A 19,995-nucleotide genomic window follows, 5' to 3' on the forward strand; every position below is an offset into this window, starting at 1 on the left:
CCAGTGTAACACATAACAAACCGTCACAATTGTTTCAGTAGCTTGAAATAATTCAAATTTATTCTCACTTCTGGAAGTCAGAAATTCAAAGAGAGTCTTAAGGGGCTAAATCGAAGTGCTGGCCAGTTCCTTCTAGAGGCTCCAGGAAAGTCCATTTCCCTGCCTCTGCTGCTTCTGGAGGCTGCTGTACTCTGACTCGTGGGCCCTTTCTTCATCTTTCAAGACAGAGATTTGGTATCTTCTTTCTCTGAATCTGCTTCTGTTGTCACACGCTCTTTCTTCTGTTGCAGATGTCTCTTTGCTTCTCTAAGGACATTTGAGATTACATTAAGGATTCACCAGATAGTCCAGAATAATCTCTACCTCAAGAATCTTAATTACATCACGTGTAAGGTACTGTTCACAGGTGCCTGAGAGTAGACATCCTTGGAGGCCATTCCTCTACCACAGTCAGTTCACGCCACGTCCATTTGACAAACTTGGAACTTGAGGCCTGGAAAGTTTGACTAGTACAGGAAATTGAGGTCTGACGCCTTCTCCCTAATCCTAGAATTAGGGTTTTGAGGTCCTTCTGGGACCTGTGGGCTGGTCTTTTAAAAGGACTAATCGGACAGTTTTCTCGTATTGGTCGGTTGTTTCTGGGGGTTGGGGGTCCCTTCACTGTTCCTTCGAAATTTCGGACGAACTCTCCCTGTTTTCCTCGTCACTAAGCTGGAACGAGTAATGCCCACCCACTGACCCTGCAGGGTTTTCGGGAAGGTTGCCGTAATGAGAATGAAGGCTTCTAGCGCACCTTTCAGATCATCAGGCACGACAACCGTCCTTCTTCCCTCCCTCCATCTGTCCGTGGTGGACCGACCTGGGCCTCTCCCCAGATCCCCTTTCGGAGGGGCAGGTGCAGCCACCTTCCTGCTGCTGGGAGCTTTGGAGGCTGATGACTCACGGCTGCCCCTTCCCTGCAGAATTGCTCTCCGTGAGACGGCCTGTCTCCGTGCAACTGTCCCGGCTGTCCGCTCCCTTGACCGGACGAAGGAGAGCGTGCGCGGCGGGTCTTCTGCCAACTGGGACCAACTTTTGGTGCAATTTGTGCTCCAGAGCTTCCCCAGGGGTGAGGGTCGTCTCTGCTTGAGGTCACATCCTTCGTGGCCCCTCCCCTGCCCCGTGCAGCTCTCCTCACTGACTCCATGTACCTCGGTCCTGCCACAGGCTCTGCCTCTAGGGGATCAACCCCAGTCACTCTCCCTTTTACCTTCTGTTAGGAAGCCCGGAGAGCATCATTCCAGGGAAACGAGTTCTGGAGACCGGCCCCCAGCGTGAGATGAAGAAGCGGCCCCAAACTCCGACTGAAGAGAGCTCATGGGCATTGGCATTTCGAAGGCTTATCAGTGTCCTTCTGTCTAATTGAATATCAAGGTACAGTTAGACTTCACCTTCCTCCTTTATTACTGGGTCTGTAAATCTTATAAAAACAACCTTTAATGGTAGAAAAATGCCAGGCAAGTGAGTTCTCTCGTCTTAGCTTAGTTTCTGCCACCAACATGAAGTATCTATTTCAATCTTCGTAGCCACCTGTGAGATACGTAGTGTCTTATCCCCCTTTTGGTTACCAACTTGGTCAGAGGCTGAGGCCTCCTGGGTTTCTGTCTCCAGCCTGGACCTCTCCATTAATCAGCTGGCTTTGGTGTCTGTTAATTCTAATCACAGAACCCCTGGATTCATACCGTAGACTGGCGGGCTTGAACATCCACAGTTTACTCCCCCTGGCCTGGGACCAGGGGGCCAGCATGGTCAGTTTGTGGTGAAGGTTGTCTTCCTGGCTTGCAGATGGCGACCTCCTCACTGTGGCCTCCCATAGCGGGGTTCGGGGGAGTGAGGAGTATGAGGTCTTTAACAGAGACATTTGGAGGGGATACAACTCAGTCTTCCTGACTAAGGGAGCATTAAGTAATCATACTGGAGCTCAACCTGGCATGGGGGTTCTGGTAGATCTTGTAGAACATACCTCGAGTTTATCCCCAACAGAAGGTGAGTGAGCTGGGATATTTATCTCCCAAGTCCTGACAGTCGAGGGGTGAGGGCTGCTACCAGGAGGTACGGAGTCCCCAGGCGTCTGGTGCCTGTGTTAGCTGAGCACATGCCGGTGATCGGGAAGGGCCTCACGCTCCGTTGCAGGTGCTTGTGGTTGAAGCCTGCCTGGGTCTGCGTGCCCAGGTGTGAGGGAGTGGGAGGGAGAGCCGACGAGGTCTGCCAGTGGGCCTGAGGGCGGAACCCTGAGCATGCCAGCTCTCTAATCGGAGCCTAGGAGAGGTTCCTCATAACTTCCAGGGGCCAGTCTCCTAAGGAGGTGTGGATTCAGAAACCCCCGTGGAGTGAGCTGCTAAGAGAAGGTTAGGAGCAGACCCCGTGGGAGGAAACCTCCTGGGTGAAGGAAGTTGAGTGTGGGGGGTCAGGAGAGAGGGTTCTTGTTTCCAGATCGGAGACCCAGGAGTGGGCTTTTGTGCTGACAGGATCTCTCAGGGCGTGAGGGGGAGGCGGGGGGTGCAGGAGGCATGGTCCAGGGAGGGAGGACCGGACGTGTGAAAAATTGAAGACCGATCAGAGGCTCGAGTCCAGACACACTGGAGTGACTGGTCTGTGGTATATTGAGAGCCTCTTCTGAACTGGGAGACGAGGGGAGAAGGGAAGGGGAGACCAGCTCAACGAGATGGTAAGGGTCGATGCTGGAGCTCGGTTTGATGCTTTTTGTTTTTCAGGAGAACATAGGCAAGGTCAGGTGTATGTGCATGTGGGGAGCATTGGTATCGTCACCCCATTTCTTCTATGTTTTTGAGTTGAGTGAGCAAGAATAATTTATTTCCACTTAGGCAGAAACACTTCTCATAGCTATCAAGATGATGGTCTTTTCTTTCATTGAAAATAAATAACATACTGAAAGCTCACACACACTTAATGACTTTTTCATGGTCTTGAAATTACTTACTGGTTTCTCTTGTCAGCATTGTGTATACCAAATGCAAAATACACTAGTATTTTTGAAGGGCAATTTGGAATCAATAGTAGAATCAATAATGCACGTAGATTTTTGATCTAACAATCTCGTGAACTTTGGTAACTTTCATGTTTGAAAGGCAAAAGGAGAAGATGTCAAAGAGAGATGAAAATATAGAAGGGAAGGACTTCTCAGGTGTTCAGAAGTGATAAATGGACAAACAGCTCGCATTTATTGAGCACTTACTATAATCCAGGCTGTCGGTGAATGTTTTCCAGCCATTTAGTTCCACAGCGCTGTGAAGGGTATGACACCACTACCCTGGCTTTGCAAAGGAGGAGTAGGAATCACAGTAAGGTATTATGTAAGTTCCTACAAGTAAGAGGACCAGTTAGTGACGGAATGAGGAGAAGTAAGTTCTCCAAGTTCATTGCCTCCATGGAACTTTCCTTAGCCTTTTCATCTGATACTCAACTCTGTATAATCTCTTCCTTTAAAAAAAAAAATCTCCCCACTCTGAAGCTTTACCGAGACACAACTGACATGTTATACTGTGTAAGTTTACGGTGTACAAAATGATCTGACATATTTATATGTTGGGAAGTAATCACCACAGTAGGGTTAGGGAATGCCTCCATCACCTTACATAAGTACTGTTTCTTCTTGTGATGAAAACATTGAAGAGCTACAGTCTTAGAAACTTTCAAGTGCATGATTCAGTGTTGCTCTCTATAATTGTCACACTGTACACTAGATCCCCAGAACTTACTTGTCTTCTAACTGGAGGTTTGTTCCCTTGGACCAGCATCTCCCCTCTTCCCCTGCTCTGTAGCCCTGGGAAACCACCATTCTACTCTGTTTCTATGAATTTGCCTTTTTCAGATTCTACACATAAGTGAGAACATACAGTATTTCTCCTTCTCTGTCTGACTCATTTCCTCTTTGCCGCATTTCTTTGGTCCCGGTGGGCCACCAAAGCTCAAATCCGGAGACCCGCATGATGCCAAGAACTTAGGTGCAGTTGGTATATTTGGCATATTTCTTTGCAAGTTTCATGACAAATAAAAAAAATAAAAATAAAGTCTCACTTCCCACTAACGGATAATAACATGTTAATGGAACTGATCACCAAATTATGATGATGAAAGGGAGAATTCTATACTTTCAGAAGTGATTTATAATGATAAACATTACTTTTTCTCTCCCTTTCAGTCTTACCAAAAAAAAAAAAAAAACAAAACCAATCAAACAAACAAACAACAACAAAAAAACGCAGGACGAGTCTTGGGTGTCATGTAATGTTCTTCCCTGACTGCTCTGCTGAGGTTTTCAAAACTGGCATTCGGAACAAGTGTATTAATTTGAATTTGAAGTCCTTTTGTACTAAAATGATGGGATGCAGGAACATATAAAATTACATGTGTTTGTTGTCTTTGATGTAAGATGGATACTCAGGCGGTCCGACATGACAAGAGATAACTGTTTTCCCGACAGGAAATAAAGATGCCTAAACACTGAGAGTTAACATTGGGAGTTGTAGTTAGATGCTTTGACACTACATTTGGAGCATGATAATAACTTCTCAGAGTTCCTGACTTACCCCTCCGCCTGCCGTCATATGTACTTCCATATAGTTTATGGTTTTAATATTATTCTGCGGGTTTGTCCAAATCCTATTACAATGAACTTCCTCTCAGAGAAGACCCCACTGAGTAATGAAGAACAATGTTTGCATTAAACTTAAGGTTGGATTCTGGGGGCTGAAACCGGGTACTTAGCCCTCTCGCATTTCTTTAGGTGAGGATGTAGAGAAGCTAATTAATTTGGTCAAGGAAAGCACTTTGTAACATTGCAAATTCTGTACTTATGTTAGGGGAGGAATTTAAATTCTGTGGACTCTTCTCTGGAACACCAGAGACCTTAGTCCAGAGGGGGTCTTGAAATGGCTATCCATAACCACACGTGTGAATGTCCCATCCACAGTTGCTAACGTTTCCCATCGTACACATGGGGCCAGGTTCTTCAAGAGTTCCCAGGAATTCCGCAGTTTGTTTAGGGTGCCAGATCCCAGGATACTGAACTGGGATGAGGAGGTACACACCCACACAAACCCCCATGTAGGACAGCATGTGCTTCGGTCAGAACGACCTAGTGGCCAAGAGCAGGGGGGGTTCATGCCCCAGGCCTAACACTCCCGTGTGTGTGACATTCCTCTGTAGATAGAGGCACTTTCCTTCTCTGGAAAAGGAAAAAAAATCAAGGAGGAAGATGGGAATATCCCCAAGGTTCCTCTCAGCTCAGGTGGGCTAGGATGCTGCCACCCCAGGTCTGATCTCTGTTCCTTCTGGCAGTCCGCTGTAGCTTCTGGGGCCTTCGGGTGGCGGGTGAGTCACCATGGCAAATGCATTCCCATACTGCCCAGGCAAGGCACAGGGACTCGGGGGATAAAGGGGAATGATAGCCCTGCTGGGTTTTTAATTACCGTGGCTGGTTCAGGTTGGAGAGAGGGCTTTTCCTTTAAACACAAGGTACTTGCAGTGGACAAAAAAAACATGCAGGTCAGTCTGTGGGCAGATCTGACCATTGGCTAAATATGCAGGGCACTGAGGAGGTGGCTGAAGGAGAGGACATCCTTCTCAAAGGCCACTGCTCTCTTGAGTCGCATCATGGTATTGTTATATTAATATGGAGCAAGTAGTTTTGAAGAAATTATTAAAAATTAGCGATGGGTTCTGAAACGCAAGATGACAGATTGGTGCCCAGGGTGCTGGGGGAAAGAATAATTTACAGCCTTCAAGTGAAATCTCAGGTTGTTTGTTCTTCATTTCTAGAAGCAGAACACAACATTAGCAGCATGTGCTGGGTAAATTAACCTTTTGTTAATTTTGGAAGCTGCCGCCCGCCCCTCCCCCTCCCTCTCTCAGCTTCAGCAATGAAGCCGACTCAAAGGTGGGGGGGGCCACATTGTCCCAGTGTATGTGCTCACTCACAGGGCCCCCAGTAGTGCAATACTGCCTTTTTATTGCCTTCTGGACTGGAAGCCCCCTGAGGGCAGAGACCATGCTGGTTTCGTATTTCTGGTGCCTAGCACAAAGTATGTGCTCAATAAAGATTTGTAGTATGCACAACTCCTGGGAGCAAGTCAGTGGCTGAGTAGCAGCACCAGCAGGAATGCGATTTTCCTACAGGTCCTGTTACATGGAGGGAATTCGGGAGCAGGGCTGTCTTTCCCTTGGCCATCGCAGAATCCACTCTCCCATTAGGCCATCTTCAAGGCTTAATGGAGAGCCCACTGCAGGGGAGGAGCCACTTCGCCCAGCCTGGCCACAGCCTCTCACAGGAAGGCAGGGAGTGTCTGTGGCTCTGTGTTGGGATGCGAAATAACTAGTATTTCTGTGCTCATATTCTCATGTGGACATTATTCAGCTTTTACTAATTGGCTTTACAATTTTCTCAGTAGTTAATATTCATCTGTCAAAGATGGAAGCATAAATAAATAACTTCAGTTCAAGCACACCTTCTTATTAGACCATACATCATGTTAGAAAGTTCGCATTCTTTAACCAGGAAGATGAAATTAGAAACATCTTGAAGAAGCCTTCTTGTTATCAATCATGTCATCTTGAACATGTTTCGAAGCTTGCTGCTGGCATCAAGAATAGATGTTTTATTCAAAAGAATGTATTTAAAGAAAATGACAGCGCTTTCGATTTCAGTTTTTTAAAAACAGGAAATCTTTCAAGCCCTCCTGACTCAAGCATTCTAGTGCCTTGGCAGATACGTGCCTTGGCTCTGGCCTTTTCTGGATGGGCCCATAAGGGTGTAGAATTTCCTGACCCTCTAGAAAGGGTGTGGGGCAGAAAGACAAACTTATGGTTCAACTGAATGTTCTGGGTCCTGTGTGGCTTTGACAAAGGCACTTACCTAGTCTGGGTTTTGGTCTATTCTTTTATGGAGTGAAAAGGTTGTATGAAGTTAATGTTTTAGCTCAGGCTGCTATGACAAATGACCACAGACTTGTTGACTTAAATAGCAAACATTGATTGCTCACCATTCTAGAGGCTGGAAGTCCAAAATCAAGGTGCTGGCGGATCCAGTATCTGGAGAGAACACTTGTCTTGGTTTGCAGATAGCTGCCATCTTGTTGTGTCCTCAAGAGGTGGAGAGCAGAGAACAAGATCCTTGTCCCCTCCTCTTTTTAGAAGAGCATTACTCTCATCATGCTGGTCATACCTTCATGACCTCAGCTGGCCCTTCTTACCTCCCAAAGGGCCCCCACCTCCAAATATCACTGGGGTTACGATTTTTCTGCTCCTGGCTCACAGCCTGCTCCTTCCAGTATGAAGAGCAGATGGCTAGACATCCTCCAGTGCCCTCCAGCTCTGACCTGCTTGACCTCAGGAGAGACAGGATGAAGGGTTCCCCTGGCTCTGTATCCAACCCCCTCCTCCTAAGAGGGCTCAGGATCTCTCCCCAACCCCAGCCACACCTACATGAAGTTCCACAACACAGTGTGGGCAGTTAGGGAGTCCCTGAAATCCCTAACTGATAGGATCTTTGCCTCAGCTTTATCCTGCTCCTGTTATGACCTTGGGTAAGTCACTTGCCTTCCTTGGCCTCACTTTCTCCAACCAAAAACAAGGCAGTTGTCAGACAGGCTGATTTCCAAGAGCCAAGTTTTACTCCTCATCCTGAGGGTTACCAGATAGCGAAGGCCCGGATATATTTCCACAAAATAAATGGAATCTGATCTGTTTCCTCAAAGCCCAGATCCTGTGGGTCAGTGTGTTCCTTACAGGAGAGATAGTTTGGAATCTGTCAAAGGGAACCAGCAAATGCAGGGACTCAGGCCATCACATTTAGGCCCCTGGTCAGCAACAGAAGTTGTTCTAGGGCCAAGAGTGCTCAAAGCTTTTTCCCTCCCCGATGGTCCCAGAGGACCAATAGCAGCATCTAAACCCCACTGAACGGGCATTCGACATCAAACATAGTCTAGTGTGACTTCCTTACTTGACAGCTGAGAAAATAGAGACTCTGAAAGAGGGACTCCCTGGCCTAAGATCGCATCCCAGGTGGTGGCAGTTGTGGGTCCAGAGCCCGAGGCCCCACCGCTCACCACCATGGCCACCCCCGCCCCGGCCCAGCCTGCAACGCTCAACTTGCTTCTCGTTTAAAAGCATGAACACAACTCCTCAAAGTGCACAACTTAATTTCGAATTCCTTCCCTTCTTTACGCTTAAATATAAAGTCATAGTTTGTAAAAATGCATAAACACCGAACCTACACTCAGCCATATGCTGCCAGCCACACCCATCTGCTGCCCCAAATTTCCAGCATGACTGGCTGTCAAACACTCATCACGGACAGTTTGCCAAACACTTCGCAGCCGGATCGCTCGGAAAATTAACAGTGTTAACTATGTCTGCGATATCTCCTATGAATCAAATGTCAACGTGTGACCTGTTTCCCTCCCCGCCCCCGAAAGCCGGGAAACATTAGGTTGCATGCGTGAAGGCCATGGCCAGAACGGGAATGAGCACAGAGTCCAGGGCTAAGAGCCCACACAGTCCGGCAGGATGGATGCTCCTGGAAGCAAGATGCAGGAGGATCTGAAACGCCGAAATAACAGACAGGAGACCTCAGCGGAGGGAGAAGCACGTCCTGCAGGTAGATCATGGGCGTCTGGACCAGGCTCTGGAAGAGGCACCTGCAGAACTCGACTCAGGGCCCCAGGGTGAGGACGCATAGTGCCTGTTCGAGGAGCAGAGGACATGGGTGGCAGTAGGGTCGGAGAGGCTGGTTGGAGTCCAACCTCAAAGACCTTGATATGGCCTGAGGGTTGAAGCCCTCACGGGAGAAGTGACCAAGCTTCCCTAAGAGCGGTGGTTGAAGAGGGAAAATACAGACTGTGGAGAAGAGACCATCTGAGGCTCCAATCTTGGGTATTCTGTTTACCAGCGGGTGACCTTTGGCAGTCACTCAACCAGTCTTCTCTAGGATGGGGCGCTTGTAGGTCACACATCACTCTCTCCGGCCGTGAGAGCCACAGAGTGCTGTGCATGTGCTCAGATTCCCAGAACGTGTGTCGCCGAGGTTCAGAAGGGCAATCCGGGGTCAGGACAGTTATTATCCTGGTTCACAGGCGAGACACTGGGCCCAGATAGGGACCTCCCCTTTGCGCCGCTGAGCCTGAGTGAGCTTCCCACTTATGTGGTGATGTCAGGTGTCGCACGCAGCCCGATATTAGCACATGTGCTTGTCACAGTCTGGGAGGGGCCAGACACGAGCTCAGCAGCATTTCACAGAAGCTGACGTATGTGCTCTTTGCAGTGGCCCTATGAGGTTGGCGTATTGCTGTCATATTATGGGGTGGGGAAGGCTGTCACTGTTCTTATCAGCCCACGTCAGGAGTGCCAGGTTGAGTTGATTTATCTGCACTATGTCCCATGCACAGAGGTACCAGTTTCCTGGCTTGGGGTGGAGTCAGGTCTTGTTGTCTCTGAAGGCTGCCTGGGCCACCAGGCCTGTGCCACCAGGTTGCCAGCCCCCGGCCCCGTAGCGAAGCTCCAATTCTTCACCAAGGCTTTGCAATAAAAACACCACCTCCTCCTTTATTCACGGTGTCCAGGAATTCCCAAACCTAGACCTTTGTTCAGTAAACAAGCTGACTTCAAACAGTTTGAATCCTGCTGTTACAACTGTAGTTTTGTAAAAGAAAAGGGAAGAGAAGCTCTTCTGAGAGCGTAGATGGGCTGGCACAGTCCTGGGAGTGTCATTGGGCTGGGGTAGCTTCGACTCATCCGTCGGGTTGCTTTGCTACTTTCTTGTGTTTTTCTTGGGGCAAGTGCTCTTCTGAGGTCGTAAGGGGTCCTGGTCTCCATGGGGTACCCCAGGCCCTGTAGCATCCATCCCACTTTCCCGCACCCTCCTGGCTTCTCTGCTTCTGTAAATCAGGATGCGGCCTGCCCGCCATGGATATTGACCTTTCCCTGCTTGTCAGAAAGGGTCGTGTTGTCTCCGTATGGACACCTTCAAGGAAGGAAGGCCATCAGCTGCCCCCAGGGTCAGGCCTGGGTGTTAGGATTCCCTCAAGCTGTAAGTGCAAAAAACGGGTGAGCTCCTTGGGTCTTCCTTAAATTAAAACTCCCAGTGGGTCTGGCTTTCAGCAACAGGGTCTGCCCATGCTATCCAATAGGTAACTGTCTGTGGTCTGTCCCAAGGTGATTTCATTACCAAAGAGGCTTTGTGTGGGCTGGGGCCTCCTTGCACCCACCCCTGATGTTGTGGCTTTGCTAACAGTGACAATGAGAACGGTAGCTGCTGGTAGTCACAAGGGCCTGTGCCGAGTGCCAAGCACTTTGCAGACACCTTGGGTTTTATTTCTCCCCACAGTCCTCTGCAGTAGTTTACTTTTATCCCCATTTTATAGGGAGGAAACTGAGGCCCAGGAGACTCCAGAAGGTGGTCCTCATAGGTGGCAGAGACATTTTCTCACCTGGGTGTGGTTATCTCGAAGGCCCGCATCCTTTCGTCTCTCAGGAGTGCAGGCGTAGAAAGTTATTTTGTAAATTCAGTTGTAGCACGCTCTTGGAAGAGCCTGTTAGTTCCAGTCTGCTTTCTGGAGGCCCTGCTGGGAGAGCTCATGAGTCCATCTGGTCAGCACTCTTCTTGAAATGTTCTCAGTTCCAAACATAAGACTGAAAACACCCGCCCACTTGGGGCAATTTTTTTTTTTTAAAGGAAGAAACTGTGAAGTATGCCAAGTTTTAGAACTACAAGGGGGCCTTAACGGCAGTGTCTCCCCAGCTTTTATACATGAGAAACCCGAAGCCAAGGAGGGAGAGAGCAAATTGCTCCAGGTCCTGGAACAAGTGAGTGGCGGATCTACGCACCCACGGTTGACCCATCTCGGGGCGGGGGTGGCTTGTGACATACTTGGTCCAGTGCTTGGTATATACAGGTAAGCCGTATCTGGGGAGAGGTGATGAGGCCTCCCCCCGGCAGGGCGGTGGGGATGGAGTGAGAGGGGAAGGACCCCAGAAGTAAACGCCGTGGGAGCTCGTAACAGGCTACGAGGGGCAACTGTCAGAAGTGGATGGCTCCTGGGTTAGTCCGTTTCAATCCCTTTGAAATGGGTTTCAAAATATGAATAAGGATTTACGCGATGGACAGGGCAGAGGGAGGCCTTCTGGGGGGAAGGAAGAGCCATGCGAAGGCATGGGGGGTTCAGTAGAGCAGGATGTACTGGGACCTGCACCTGCCATCTTCTGGACTCGAGATACCCAGACGCAGACAAGGCGAGCACAGACAAGAAGAAAACAGGCATCTCAGTAGCATTATCAACCATAAAAGCAGTAGGGAGAGAAATGGTAATCCAGCCTGGAAACGAAGTTTGAGAGGCATTTTAACACCTTTGTTCACTGACATCTCACGAGCTCCATGCAGAGGCTCCGAGTTCATGAAATTGAGGCAGCTGGCTGCCCTCCTCACATGCCTTTTCCCCGTGTCACCTGAATTGTGGGCCTGGTGGCTTCCTGGAGAGCAGGGAAGCCACTAGAACCTCTGTTTTCCCTCTGAGCTGCACCTACGGTGGCTGTCATGTGCCGCTGGGTCCGAACCGGAGACGGTGGGAGTGGGAGTACCCATCATCAGAGCTGCGAGAGTGGTTCACGTCATTCTTTCCTTCCTCTCCCCAAATTACGTTGTACTCAAACTTTACAAACATGTTCATTTCTGACCAGATCACAGCAGCATGCAAAATGCCATTTATTTTGGAATGCTAAACCAAGGTCTGCTTTCTTCGGTTCTGTTATGTTTTGGGAATTTTATTTGTTCCATTTCCAGAACTGATCCCAGGTCTTGAGGTCCTGGATCTGGGAGTTTTCTCCTGAAAAGGGTATCTGTGTAGACATGCATATGTGGCTCAACTGCTCAGAAGCAGAGCAGAGTGGGTACCTGGAACCAGCCATGCCTGAAGCCTCCCTACTTATCAGGCATGTCTGACTCACAGCCCCTTTGTCCCTGGCGGGGGTGCTCTAGATAAGCAGGTCTGAGCACACCAGTCCTTTCTGGTGAGCTCACCATCATACTCTTCCCCACCATACAGCACTCTGTGGGCACATCAGAAACCCTGGGGGCTTCATCTGGAACCCTACAACCACAAAGTTTGTCCCTGTACGATCTAAGGGGGGCATTGAATGATGTGTTTTTTTCCATGTTGTCCTGAAATTGCCTAGGTGAAAAATTCATCTCCAGATGTCCACCCCCGGGGTGGTCTGGACAGTATCTAGGGCCTTCATTCTTCCTACAAACTTGGTGGCTCAGAGAGATTCAGGAACATGCCCAAAGTCACACAGTTGCTGAGGGTTGGAGCAGGGCCAAGAATCAGGAGAGTCTGGCTGCCAAGGTGGTAGGTGAGCTCAGTTCTGGACAACCACTCTCCCCAGCATGTGGCTATGGGCCGTCTACACTGTATCAGGTAGAGTGAATTCAAGAACTGTTCTCCTCAATCCCTGTGAGCTGGAGAAAGAGTGAGGGGCCGCCCTGCAAAGGCAAGGGATGTGAGCACCAGGGGGAGACAGGGGAAAAGGCCCACCATGGGGAGGGGTCCCAACATGCAGGCTCCGAAGGAAACTCTAATGACTCAGGCTTGCTAGACTGGAGGGGGAGGGTAGGGAAACGTCTGAATATTTGAAGACCCCGTGAAAAGGCATTGACTGGTTCCCTGTGTTCCTGATATGTAGCACTAAATTCAGTTTTGATCTGAGGGTGGACCTTGTTTGGGATGCCCAAATGTGCAGGACGTGATTCAGTGGGTAGTGAGCGCTCCGTCATGGAAGCCTTCTATCAAAACAGAAACCACCTGCCACTTCAGCGAGAATTTCAGTATTCACTAAGTGTCCTGGGGGTGGGCAGCAGTGACAGCCTTTTAAGCCTCACATAAAACTGAGCCAAAGTTTTAATTAATTTCCCAAAGATTCCAGAAAACATTAGAGACAGACATAAAGTTTCATGGGACAAGATGTTCTTTCCAGTACTATTTATCATATTAAACATTAGAAACAACCCAAATGTCCCCAAATTGGGTATTGGAGAGGTAAAAATATGGTACCACGGTATAATGCAATATTCATTTGTCATGCAGATGAGGTTTAAAAACAGCATTTAAGTCGCGAGAAAAAAACTCACCACATGAGTAATGTGAGTGAATGATGAGTGAATGAGGAGGAATGCAATGTTGTACAAATGTGTGTATGCAGGAAGGCATAAATATGCACACATACACGCAAGTTGATTTAGGAAAAGGAAAAAGCATAGTGGATAGACTGGAGCAAGATGTAAGCCGCAACCGGGGTCCAGTGGTGAGCTAACCAGGGCCGCCTCCTGTGCGCTGTGCCCCGAGTTTCTTACCAAGGGCCTGCATCGCTTTTAAAATCAAAGCACAGGTTATTAAAATGCTATTTTGGAAGATTAGAATGACATGGGGAAAGACAATAACGTGGTAAATGACAAATGCAGAATGCAAGAATGTGCGTAGATTATGACCCTAATTATGCACATAAATGTAGTTATTTATTCCCTGTTTGTTTCATGCAAAGTATTGTCAACAGCATAGGTGAACACACCCGCGTACACCCTCCGTCTCTCCCCTGGGCGAGGCTTAAAGCAAGGGTCTGAAGCCACTGATGATTGTCCCTGGGCAGTTGGATTTGGGTAATTTGGTTTCTTGACTTTATTTCTTCAGGGTTTTCCAAATTTTTGTTTTGTTTTGTTTTCTTTTTAATATGTATAGAATGATGAGGGAAGCCCTAGAAAGGCCAAAACAATCCCGGAGCTTATTAGGAACCCAAGGATTGTTAGTTCCTCTTCCTGCTGTTCAGAACCTTCTTAATCTCACTGAGAGGGTCAGACAGCCCAAGACCTTCAGTAGGAGCAAAGGGGAGGCCTGCTGGGCTGTGTGCTCTGCAGGGGGTTAGTCCTGAGCCCAGGCCACCTGGCCCCCCTTTCTCTAAGATAGGATAACAGGCATCATCCTCAAATTCGGTGGGGGTTCCTGCCAGGCATGACCCTAAGAACTATGCGATTGTCACTGTGGAAAATGGCTCAGGAAATCCTAGGTCTCTTCAAGATGCCTTGTTAAACACATCCAGCCAGACTCAGCAGCTGAAACCAAACTTTATAATCCCTAGAATCTCAGCGAAAGTAAACAGGGGGTGATGACACCCCCGGAGTGCACATCAGGTTTACTCATACTTTTATAAAGAGGTAATTTGCAAAAGTGCAGTTAATCCCACCGTGCTTTATAATTTAAATGTCGCTGGAAATGATTGCTGACATACAACTGATTAACAGCGGCCCTTAGTGCCAAATAAATCAGCATCTAACCCAGAGCATGTATGAAGATGGAAGGAGATAAAAAGAACCTTCTCCCCCACCCCCTCCCTGTTATTTTGATAGAATGCCCAACTTTTCCCAGAGGATTGGGAATTTGGCTAAAAGCTATTTTCTCACAAGAAAAAGACACATAAATGATAAATTGTCAAAACCCAAGTGTGATTTTTCCTTATGGAGAAATCGAATTACGCCCTCTTCCTTTGATATGCTTGGGAGGACCTGTCCATCACTCTGCCCAAACTTGGGGCAAGGGGGTGGTGAGGGGAGGCCACCCCTGTCTCCCCACATCCTAGAAAGATAAGCCACCAGTTCCCTCCTTCCCAAGGCATAATACGTTTATGCTTTTGCCTTTGATTCTGCGAGCAACACGGTTTCTTTCCAATAAATTCCTTTTTTTTTTTAAAGTTAGTGTTTGTTTTTGTTTGACACCCCCTCGCCCCTAAAAAAAGTCCTGATGTAAGTGTGTTGAAGGAAAACAATTCTCAGGTGTTGAAGTTTTAAGAGTTCTTTTAAAAATGCACACAAAAATCAAGTAGTTGAAAGGACTTCCTTCTCTGGCATTTCTACTAAAAATAAATGGGATATTTTCAAGGAAAACATGTCTGAGTTCGTGGTGGCGAGGGGATCTCTCCTGGGTCAGCTGTCCTCTAGGTGGGAGGGAATCTTTCTGCAGTCTTTAGCGAAGATGGTTCGGTGTCATACTTCATCCTGATCTGAAGACCTGGGGCTCAATGGCAAGTGTGGGCCCTCCGTGGGTATTGTCACTGTCTTACTGAGGGTTTCTTCTTTGGCTTCTTACTAACCAACCTCCCTGGCCCTCTCCTCACTCCCTGACCCTGGAGGCTGCCTATTCCTGCCGCTGACTTCTCCCTCAAGGCCCAGGTTGCAAGGGCAGAAGCAGGGCACAGGGTGACCCAGGGCTCTTACCTGGGAGAGGCTGACCTCTGACCTGCAGGAAACTGCCCTCTGAGCGGCCCTCCGGCAGGGTCACCTTTCCTACCCTTTGCTCAATCCCTGGCTCTTCCCATCAAAAAATCTTGCTCTCTTCCTTTCAAATGCATTTTTAAAGGTTGTACTCCTTCAAACAGAGGCCCTGTCTCTCCAGAAACTCAATTTCAGCTTTGCTAAATTGACAGCAGTGCCTCAGCGGTGGGAAAGGAGTGTCTCTTAAAACAAAAGAAATAATTACGTCATGCATTGTGTTTACACCAGCGTGTATGGGAAGTGGGGCTTGCATTTCTTTTGCTGTAATCCCCGGGTTTTTTGTCTGGGCGTCTCCTCTGGAGACAAGGGCCTTCAAGTGGGTCACAGAGGTGCACCCCTGTACCTAGAGGTCCTATTTTCTAGGATGGTGGTTTGCCAACTTTGTTCTTTTTTAAAGCAGCAGAACCTTTCTTTTCAAATGATCTATATAACATAGATCCTGCCCAAGGAAAAACCAGGGCACACTTAACACTGATTTCCAGTGGTTTAAAGTTAGCTGACCTAGATATTTACATATCTTTAAGTAATATTCTAATTATTTATTACTTTGACAAGAGGAGGTCAAAGGTGGATACCGCACTTGTGTCTGCCTTGCTACAGCTCTCGACTTCACAGGTCAAGGTGGTACGGTTGGCTGTGACTTGGGTGAGCATGCCTGTTCAAAGCAGACCTGTGGGCATCACAAGAAGGACCAGAAGGCAGGCTTTTCCATCTCCCTGTTTTGAGTGTTGAGGGTAACCACATTTCCCAGAAGTTCTGGCGGGGTGATAATCCTGTCCAGGCAAGATGGAGCGCTTGCTGGGGACCAGATCCTGTGCTAAGGGTCACACACCTGTTGTCTCATTCAGTGCCCATGGCAAGTCCTAGGATGTAGGTACTATTTTGCTGATAAGCAAAGTCAAGTTCAGAGAGGTAAATTAACTCACACATGATCGCTCAGTAAGTAAAAGACACCCCTGGGATTTGTACCCTGGGGATGAGACTCCAGAGCCCATCACCTGGAGAAGCTTTGCAAACTGTAATCTCTGTAGCTGTAGCCACTCCTGTTTCCCCTTCCCGCTGCCTGCGCTTGCTGGTCACCGCGTTCTGCCCCAGTCTTCCCTGCTCTTCTCCCTTGCCTGGAGACAGCCCGCTTCATGTCTTCATCTCACGAAGAGCCCCCAGGGCTGCCGACACCCATTCCTCCTGTTACTCAAATGCAACCATCACTAGAGCCTGATCCTGGCATCTACAGGAAAGGTAAGATGGAAAGCGAATGCCCCAGACTTGCAAGGAATGTGCAGAGAAAATGGTTGGTGAAGTGTGATTTGAAACTCTAAACTCCTCCTGGGCTGGAAGCTGGCTCCTGCTCCTGGTAGCTGCTGGCTCCAGCCCCTTGACTGTGTCACCGGTGCCTGTCAGAGGAGAAGCTCTCCTTTTAAGGAGAACTGAGCTGGCAGATTTTCTTCCCCAGCTTCTTGCAGGTTTCTGCCCACATCGGCTCAAGATGGAAGCCATGTTGGCAAATATTTTGACCAAACCCTAACGCATCCAGAATAATCCGTTTGGCCGCCAAGCCTCTTCTCCTGTGGCACACCATTGCTTCCATCTTGCTCTTCTCAGTCTGGTCCGATGGAAGAGATAGCAGGAAACCTGCTCTCCTGTCCCTTCTTTTACCTCCAGTCCTAACGTGGAGAAGGCAGGGTGGAGCCCGCTTAGGGGTTCAGTGACAAGACTAGGTCTGGAGAGGAGGCTGGGGGGTGGTGGGCATCCTGGCAGGGTCTTACCAGGGTAAGGAGGACCGGCGGCCCTTGGGTCCGGGCAGCAGGAGAAGAGACAGTGATTTTGTGGAACGTGGAGTCTGGGGTGACTGCCAGAGGTCTTCAGTTTACTGGCCATGCCTGCTGGTTCTCAGTACCTTCTACCTTGTTGTTCTGTCCTTGAGGTTTCTGATCACTCTGAGTCGCACCATGCCTCTGCTCAGACAGCATTGGGCTTTCCCCACGCTTCTAGCACAGTCCACCCTGCCTCTTCAGCTAAGACTCGTGCTCTTTCCTGGACTCCCCCTCTTTCTAGCTCATCAGCATGGGCCATGAAGCCCCTTGATGGTGGGGGCTGGGCACCAAGCTTTTGGGAGACTCCACCCAGCAGCTCTGGAGATCCCGGACCTCTTATTTCCGTCCTCTCTCTGCTCAGTTTTCTGTCTGATTCACCCATGACCTCCCGGGAGACTTCCAGTTTGTCATCTTAGACTGGCCCAGGGAGAAGATGTCTGCTTGATAAAATGCCAGGGTTTCCATTAGCTTTGAGGGTGCACTCTTGTGCACTCTTTCTTTGGTGGGGTTTCTCCCCTCCATGCTCTGCTGATCCCCAGCCAAGAAAATCTCCCCAAGATCCTGGTTGTTCGCTCTTGTTCATGTCTGAGTCCCACTCAGTGCGTGCGATGATGCTTCTTTGGTGACCTGTCTACACCTTTCAGGGGGCCTGGCCTCCATAATCGAAGATGGTGTACTCAATCAGCACATGAATCTTTCTAAATTAGCTGATTCATTTTGTTGAATACACATGACTCATCCTTCTAGAAGATCCTCACATTGTAAATTCTTGTATGTCTAAAAGAAAGTTACATTCTTCCATCTTCCACCCCACAGTGCCTTTACTGCCATGGGCCGGCCATTGTCTTGCATACAGGTGGCATTGACATAGAGAGGAACTAAGTAGAAATGGAGGGAGGGACATGTGAGCCCAGGATTTAGAGCTTCACCAGAACAGAAACCTCAATGCCTCACTCTATGAAAGCTGAAACAGAGTCTTTACTTATAGGAGGAACTCAATAAATGACCACAGGAAAGGAAGAAAGAAACCATCCGTGCTATTCGCTCTTCCCCAGGAAACCTGTGCCTAGTGTCTCTTCCTGAGTTTCCAACCGGGGTGTGGTGGATTTCTTGTGGTCTGTGGGTTTGTGGTCTGTGAGCAGATCTTTCCCCCAAGTGTTCTGAAATGGAGAAGACTCTATTCAGAAACCCTGAATTCTAGTCCTAGACCATTTAGAGGTTTTCCTAATCTTGCACTAGTCCATGAAGCCCACTGAGACTTGAATTTTCTATCTAAAGAATGGATTACATAGTGGTAGAATTTCTGAACTTGGACATTATCTACGAGACCTCCTAGGGGTGGTGAGAAGCTAGCCCGTCTACCTGTCAGGGACATTACCGGGATCATCAAGGATGGTGAATGTGACAGTTACCCTAAAGTCTTTGTCATCAAGGCTGCTCTCTGGCCGATGCTCTGTGACCCCTCCAGCAGGTGATGGGGTGGGTGTGGCTTCCAGGGACTTGCATTCTGGCTGGACGGAGGCCGACCTCAACTCCCCACTGATTTCCCACCATCCAGAGCAAGGCTGACTTGGGAGTTCTGCTCTGCATCTGCTTTAGACCATTAGATCACGAGCCTAGGAGTCCAGCCTTGGCCCCTGGTTCTCCTTGCCTGGCTGGGCCCGAGCAAGGCTATGTCTAAATTCTCCTTCCTCAGGTTTTATTCCACAGGAATATCTGATCCAAAAGAGAGAAGGGACGGACCCTCCTTCCGACCCCCACCCGATGTTTTTCTCCCAGTTTCCTGCCCCCAACCCCAGACTCGAGCCCGGTAGTGGTCTGTCAGTCCTGTGTACTTCCAGGCAACTGAGCTTAAACAAATAACGGGTTTTGTCTTTTTAATAACCAGAGAGAAGAAATCTCATACAAAGGGAGTGAGAGTTGTCAAAATCCATGCCAAGGGTCAGAAATGTAGTTGAATGTTTTGTGCACATAACTCTGTAATTTGTAGATTCGTGTGTGTAGGGAGTGGAGCCTGGACCATCAGCGTACAAACAGTCTGTCTAAACGAGACATTCCAGGAAAGCGAGGCACATGAAGCTTTCTCTTCCCATATCCCGAACGGAAAAAACAATTCCTCCAGCAACCACATGAATGTTTTATTGCAACGGGGCTATATGGCGTCTGACGGTCATGCACTGATTCTGGGGCTTAGCACCAGAATCTGGGTAATGGTAGGGAGGGCCCGCCCTCTGGGGCAGGAAGGAAGGCATCCCAGTTCAGGTCCGATCGTTAAAGCAGACGGCTCAGCCATCCAACGCGGCAGTTGCGTTCAGGTGCAGCTGTAGCTGAGAATTCTCTCTCAGAGCCGGTGCTCAGGAAAGCACTGAGGAGGCCCCAGGTATGACCAGGACTCAGGCATCTGTCCTTGTCCTGGCTAGGTGCAGTGAGTAAACTGCGGCTCGGCTCGGGTTGGGTGCGTGGCTCCCCGTTTCCCCCAGCTGCTCTCGGGTGGGGTTTTGCGCTCTGCCCGCCGTTTGCAAGTGCAGGGCTCCCTCAGGGACTCCGGGAAGTCAGCTGATCTCTGTAGCAGCTCCTTGCTTCCTGGATGCTCAAGACTAGACCCACAGGGCCCTTTGCATACTCAAAGGAGACCCCACTCAGAGTTCAGCGAGGCCTGTACTCCCCCTTCCTTCTTGGGCACTGCTTTCGGCTCCCCCAGCTGGCCAGCAGCCTCTGGGCCTGACACTTTCTCCCTCTGTTTATACGGACGCCCGTTCACTTCCCATGCAACTCAATGACCTGAGCTGCGAAAATTTGATAAGACAACGTAAT

The 19,995-nt window shown here is 48.9% G+C and overlaps 1 long non-coding RNA gene across 1 annotated transcript in view; it reads left to right on the plus strand.

Moving 5' to 3' along the window:
- The window catches only part of LOC309853136, a 369,996-nt gene that overhangs the window by 52,951 nt on the left and 297,050 nt on the right, over positions 1-19,995 (plus strand). Inside the window, exon 3 of the long non-coding RNA XR_014305531.1 lies at positions 1,260-1,413. This is a non-coding gene — a long non-coding RNA (uncharacterized lncRNA). The remainder of the gene's footprint in view (positions 1-1,259; positions 1,414-19,995) is intronic.

Source organism: Mustela nivalis (genome assembly GCF_964662115.1).
Source record: "Mustela nivalis genome assembly, chromosome: 18".
NCBI lineage: Eukaryota > Metazoa > Chordata > Mammalia > Carnivora > Mustelidae > Mustela > Mustela nivalis.